Below are 6,590 nucleotides of genomic sequence, written 5' to 3'. Positions count from 1 at the left end.
CACCCACGTACCAGGAGGGACCCCACGGCTTGTCCTTGACCAGAGTTACTCCCTAGCTACTTTCTAGCAACAGCCAATCAAAGATTAGTCTGACTGTTTCAGATGCACTTTCAGACCCTTTGTGATTGTATACTGTCTTGCTTCAGAGCACCCACCTGTCGGCTTATAGCCATTCCATGAGATGCTTGCCAGACCAGATACCCCTCCCCCACCCCCTCACTTGCTCCCATTTTCCTATAAAACCTTGTCTTGCTGAGGGTTCAAGGCTATTCTGCCTTCCCTTCCCATCCTGCTGTGTCAGGGTTGGGTTGGAGGAGAGTCCAAGCCCGAGCTTGTAATAAAGAGACCGCAATGCTATTACATCGGAAATGGCTCCTTGGTGGTCTTCTGGGGTCCACGAATGCTTCCTGGCACTACAGTGTGTTATTGGATTCAGTTTGTGAGTATGTTTGCATATATGTTTATGAGGGAGATTTGTCTGGATTTTTCTTTCTTTGTTGAGTAGTAAGGTGACTGTGGCCTCATAAAATGAATTTGGCAATATTCCTTTGATTCTATTTTGTGGAATAATTTGAGGAGTGCTAGCATTAGCTCTTCTTTGAAAGTCTGGTAGAGTGCTGAACTAAAGCCATCTGGCCCTGGACTTTTTGCCGGGGCGGGGGTGGGAAAGGGGAATGCGTTGGGAAATTTTAAATTACTGTTTCTATTTCCTTAGGGGATATGGGTCTATTTAAATTGTGTGTCTGATCTTGATTTAACTTTGCTAAGTGGTATGTATGAAGAAAACTGTCCACTCCTTTTAAATTTTTCAATTTTGTGGAGTACAAGTTTTTGAAGTATGACCAAATGATTCTTTGGATTTCCTTGGTGTCTGTTGTTATGTCCCCCTGTTCATTTTTAATTTTCTTAGTTTAGATATTTTCTCTCTTCCTTTTCATTAGTTTGAATAAGGGTTTGTCTATCTTGTTGATTTTCTCAAAGAACCAACTCTTTGTTTCATTGGTTTCTTTGTATTATTCTCATTTCTCTTTTAGTAATCTCAGCCCTCAGTTTGATCATTTCCTGCCATCTACTCCTGAGCGTGTTTGCTTCCTTTTGTTCCAGAGCTTTCAGCTGTGATGTTAAGTTGCTAGTGTCAGATCTCTCTGAGTTCTGTATGAAGGCACTTAGGGCTGTGGACTTTCCTCTTAGCAGCATTTTCATTGTGTGCTACAAGTTTGGATATATTGTGCATTCATCTTCATTAAATTCTAGGAAGTCTTTAATTTCCTTGTTTCTGCCTTGACCTTGAAGACATTCAGTAGGGAGTTGTTGTTTCCATGAATGTGTAGGCTTTCTATTGTTTCTGTTGTTGTTGATATCCAGCTTTAAGCTGTGGTAGTCTGATAGGCTAGAGGGGTTATTTCAGTTTCCTTGTATCTGCTGAGATTTGCTCTGAGTCTGAACTTGGGGACGGTTTTGGAGAAAGTTCAAGGAGGTGCTGAGAAGAAGGTGCATTCTTTTGTGTCTGGGTGAAATGTTGTGTAGATATCTGTTAGGTCCATTTGGTTCCTAACTCCTGTTAGCTCCACTATTTCTCTACTTAGTTTTGTCTGCATGGAGTGGGGTATTGACGTCTACTAATCTTGTGGGAAGTTCAATGTGTGACTTAAGCTTTACTAATGTTTCTTTTACGAATGTGGGTGCCCTTGCATTCGGGCCAGAGATGTTAAGGATTTTTTTTCCCTTGAGGAATATGGTGTCCTTCCCCATCTTGTTGGATTAATTTTGTTTTGAAGTCTAATTTTTTTAGGTATTAGAATAGTTACACCAGCTTGCTTCCTGGGTCCATTTGTTTAGAAAATCTTTTCCTGACCCCTTACTCTGAGGCAGTGTTTCTCTTTGATATTGATATGTGTGTTTCTTGTATGCAGCAAAAGGATAGATCCTGTTTTCACATCCATTCTGTTAGGGAATTGAGTCCATTGATGTTGACAGATATTAATCAGCAGTGATTCTTGTTATTTTGATGTTGTTAGTGGAGGTGGTTCTCTCTCTCTCTCTCTCTCTCTCTCTCTCTGTGTGTGTGTGTGTGTGTGTGTGTGTGTGTGTGTGTGTGTGTGTGTGTGTGTTGGTCCCTTCTTTTGGTTTTGCTGGCATGAGATTATTTATTTTCTGTGTTTTCATGAGTGTAGTTAATCTCCTAGGGTTGGTGTTTGCTTATAGTACCTCCTGTAGGGTGGATATTATTTAAATTTGACTTTGTCCTGGAATATCTTGTTTTCAACATGTATGGTAATTGAAAGGTTGGCTGAGTATAGTAGTCTGGGCTGGTATCTGTGATCTCTTAAGAGTCTGCATCTGTCCAGGCCCTTCTGGCTTTTAGAGTTTCCACTGAAGAGTTGTGTGTAATTCTGAGAGGTGTGCCTTTGTATGTTACTTGGCCTTTTCCCCTTGCAGCTTGTAATATTCTTTTGTTGTTGTTGTTATTCTGTATGTTTTAGTGTTTTGATTTTTATGTGGCAGGGGGACTTCCTTTTCTGGCCCAATCTACTTGGTGTTCTGTAATCTTCTACCTTTATAGTCGGTTCCTTCTTTAGCTAAGGACATTTTTTTTCTATTATTTTGTCAAAAATATTTTCTGGGTTTTTGAGCTGGGGGACGCTTCTCGTTCTTCTATTCCTATTGTTCTTAGGTTTGGTTTTTTTCATAGTGTCCCAGATTTCCTCTATAGTTTGTGTCAGGAAGTTTTTAGACAACACCTGGCCAATGGATCTGTTTTTTCCGTCCTGTCTTCCACTCCTGAGATTCTCTCTTCCATCTCTTGTATTCTTTTGGTGATGCTTGCATCTGTCATTCCTGTTTGCTTTTCTAGATTTTCGATCTCTGGGATTCCCACAGTTTGTGTTTTCTTTATTGCATCTATTTCCATTTTCACGTCTTACACAGTTTTATTCATTCCCTTCACCTCTCCCCCCCCCCCTGGTTTTCTTCAATGGATTTATATGTTTCTTCCCACTGTTTGACTTTATTTTCCTGGATTCGGTCATTTCCTCTTTAAGAGCCTCTATTGTGTTTATAAAATTGGTTTTAATGTTATTTTCTGTGCTTCAGCTCTGTTGGACTATCCAGGGCTTGGTGTAGCATGATAGCTGGGCTCTGGAGATGCCACATTTGCCTGGATGTTGTTGTTTGTGCTTATGCTGGCTTCGGGCATCTGGGTTTGTAATAATTACAGGTTAGGTGCTGATTTCTGAGTTTATCTTCATTGGATGGATTTTTGTTTGTTTGTTTGTTTGTTTGTTTTTTGGTTTCTGTTTCCTTTCTGATCTTCTTGCCTGAGTAGCCTGTGGTTCTGATGACTGGTGAGTTTTCTGGTCCTATAGGGTATCTCTACTGGGGTTTTGTGGCCTGCTGGACCTTTGGGGTTCGGGGGTTCTAGATACCAACATGACTTCTGGTAGAGCAGTGGGCTTTTGCTGGAGTTGTGGGCCAGGATCCTGTTAGAGTTTTTTCAATCAGAACTCATTGTGGCCATCTGTCTTTGACTGTTGCTGGTTATTGAGGTAACTACTTTACCTTGAGAAGCATAAACACATCTCCAATTTCCTTTTGTATATTAGATAACTGCATCACTCAAACTTCCTGTTGACAAGGAGAGGTCTATGTCACTGGCAGTATCCTAGTTTGCCTCTGGATCAAGGAGAATGGCAAAACTGAGGAGTCCAACAGGACTAAGAATAATCCTCTTTGAAGTGGACCCAGAGGAGCCACCGTTCTTGCTGTGGCACTAGCTAGGGCTCCTGGTTGTGTCCTATCCTCCAGCAAGGCCTGGTTGTGCTGATCGGAGTGATGTTGCTCATCGCCTTGGTCCACTGTGGGCCCTGACTGTGATGGTTACTGTACATGGTCAGTCTATCAGGCTTGGAATCTTGGAGATGGACCTCTGAGCATGCTTGAGAAGGACTACCAAGGTGGGTGGAACCATTTCTTGGATAGAGGGGGGATGGGGATGCTGGGCTGTATGAAATGGAGAAGGAGAGATGGGCACTGGCCCACACCACTCATCATACTCTTCTCTGACTCCAGATATCATGTATTTCAAGCTGCCGGTGTGCTGCTGAGCCGGCCGCTGTGCTGCTGTGCTGCTGCTGTGCTGTTGCTGTTGTGCCGCTGCTGTGCTGCTGTGCTGCTGCTGTGCTGTTGCTGCTGTGCCGCTGCTGAGCTGCTGCCACTGTGCTGCTGTGCTGTGCTGTGCTGTGCTGTGCTGCTGTGCCGCTGTGCTGTGCTGCTGCTGTGCTGCCACTGTGTTGCTGTGCTGCTGTGCTGTGCTGCTGTGCTGCTGTGCTGTGCTGCCACTGCTGCTTCAACTCTCCTGCCAGCATGGATGACTATACCTTGAACTTTGAGCTGCCTTTGACAAAGTATTTTATCATAGCAATAGGAAGAGACATTAAGACACGGGCTCTTTCCCCAGCTCCTTCCAGTTCTACCCAGTCAGAACCATGATGGATGAGGCCATCGTCTCTCCATTGTGCTTTGAAAAAAATCAAAGGCTGAGGACGAAGAGTCTTATTCCAGGTCCATGTCTTACATAGGCCTGACCATAGGCCATCGCAAAAGTTTTACTTGGCAGCCTCATGGGAGAAATCTGCCTTCCCCACAGCAGCCGTGGCACAACTAGAACAGAGCAGCCTCTGCAGGGAACTGTGGTCAGAATTAACCAGCCCTTCCTGCATTCAAGCTGGCTATGCTCTTAAGCATACTTCTATGATACCAGGTATGCTTAGGGTAGTATGGCCATAATGTCTTCTATATACTCAATGAAGTAGTCCAGTCATATTCTAATGATGGAATGTGGTGGGTACATATCAAGTTAGGGACTTTTACTTCCATTTTAACTTTCTAGCATATTACAAAAATTTAGAAGTGTCAAATTATTACAAAAGTTCAAGATCTTCAGGGATTGTTACAGGACTCTTTTAACCCAGACTCCTTTTTTATAGGGTTTTTAAAATTATTATTATATCATTTCTCTTTCTTCCCTCTGTCTCATTTCATAGACATTTACCAGTCCTTGTTCTTTCTCAAGTTCTTTGTTTCTTTGAAAGTATGTGGACACTTGATGGCCCGGGGAAGAGGGATGCTGGTGGGGGTGAGTTGGGGGTAGGTAGGCAGGTGGGAGAGCACCCTCTCAGAGGTGGGAAAGAGAGAGGACATGGTGAAGAACTCAGGAAGGGAGGACCAGGAAGGAGGGCAAGTTTTGGAATGCAAATAAATAAAATAATTTAATAAAGAAAAAAGTTTCTTTAATTGTTCCTATCCAAACACACACATATACATATATATATTCCTAAATAAATATATTCCTAAATATATACCCATTCCTAAAGATATATATTCATATATATTGTCCTTAATAGATAACTACATACTGCTCAGTCCATATAATGTTACTTTTAGGTATATGATTTGTGATCTCAGAGCTGACCACTTAGTATTGGATGACCAATAAAGGGTGCTCTTCTCTAGAAAAGACTTTCTCCACTCAGTTGCCTGTAATTCTCTAAGGTTGCATCCTCGGGAGTTCCCCCTCAATGGGAGCATGCCCATTACTTTGTTCATGTCTTGGTTAGGTGCCATGTTGACGAGACTTCACAAGTGTTGCTTCTCTGGCATTTGTCGGGGACGCAATATCACAGCAAGCATCCTGTTCCTCCGGCTCTTACACATTTTTCTGCCCCTTCTTTTACAATGATCCCAGAGCCTTTGGTGCAGGAGTTACGTTGTAGATGTATCAGTGGAGCTGGACAACACATGATCTCTTGCTCTCTGCATTTTTATCAAATGTGGTTTTCCGTAATGGTCCTCATCTGTTTCAAAGAGAAGTTTCTTTGATGCGAGGTGAGGTCTACACCATATATGGATATAAGGATAAATACATACAATATAGTTAGGGGTTGTGCTGAGAGAGTAAAGTGGTGGTTATGGGCTCTTCTCCAAGACCCATAACTTCTTTAGCCCAGGGTAGTTGGCTAGGCTTCTAGTACTAGATAAGATTTCCTTCAAGCCCAACTGGAGAGCTGTTGGTTATCACCAAGGCGTGGGTGCCAGGACTGCACCTTTGGGGTTATCTTGTCATGCTGGTTGTTGTGATGCATAAGGATCACAGCTGGGTAGGACTGTTTGTTGCTTCCTTACCTGGAAGCTTGCATAGCACCTCCTAGTACCATGAAAGTTAGTCCTCAGGGAGGAGGCATTAAGATCAGATCCAGCTCAGGGTCCACTGGGTTCTGTGTCTGGTGCATGGTGACTACAAGAACAAGGGCAACAATAACTGATAATGTTTTGGAAGGTTCTTTGACAGCCCTGACCAACAAGTAAAAGTAGACTTCCTACGTCTGCTGTTGGGGATTTTGTTATTTAATTTATGGTTCACAGAGGGAAGAGTACTAGCCCAGATGGGAGACCTTCATTTAAGCTATGTATGTATATGCACACAGACTTCTGTGTATTATATATAACTGTAGGTAGACAAATATTAATTTGAATACTTACGACTTATTCAGATATCTTAGCTCCTATTTTACCTTCATCTGTATTTATCTCCC

This window comes from Mus pahari, chromosome 5 (genome assembly GCF_900095145.1).
Source record: "Mus pahari chromosome 5, PAHARI_EIJ_v1.1, whole genome shotgun sequence".
Classification (NCBI taxonomy): Eukaryota; Metazoa; Chordata; class Mammalia; order Rodentia; family Muridae; genus Mus; species Mus pahari.
The sequence above is the reverse complement of the archived record's forward strand: the minus strand, read 5'-3'. Positions refer to the sequence as shown.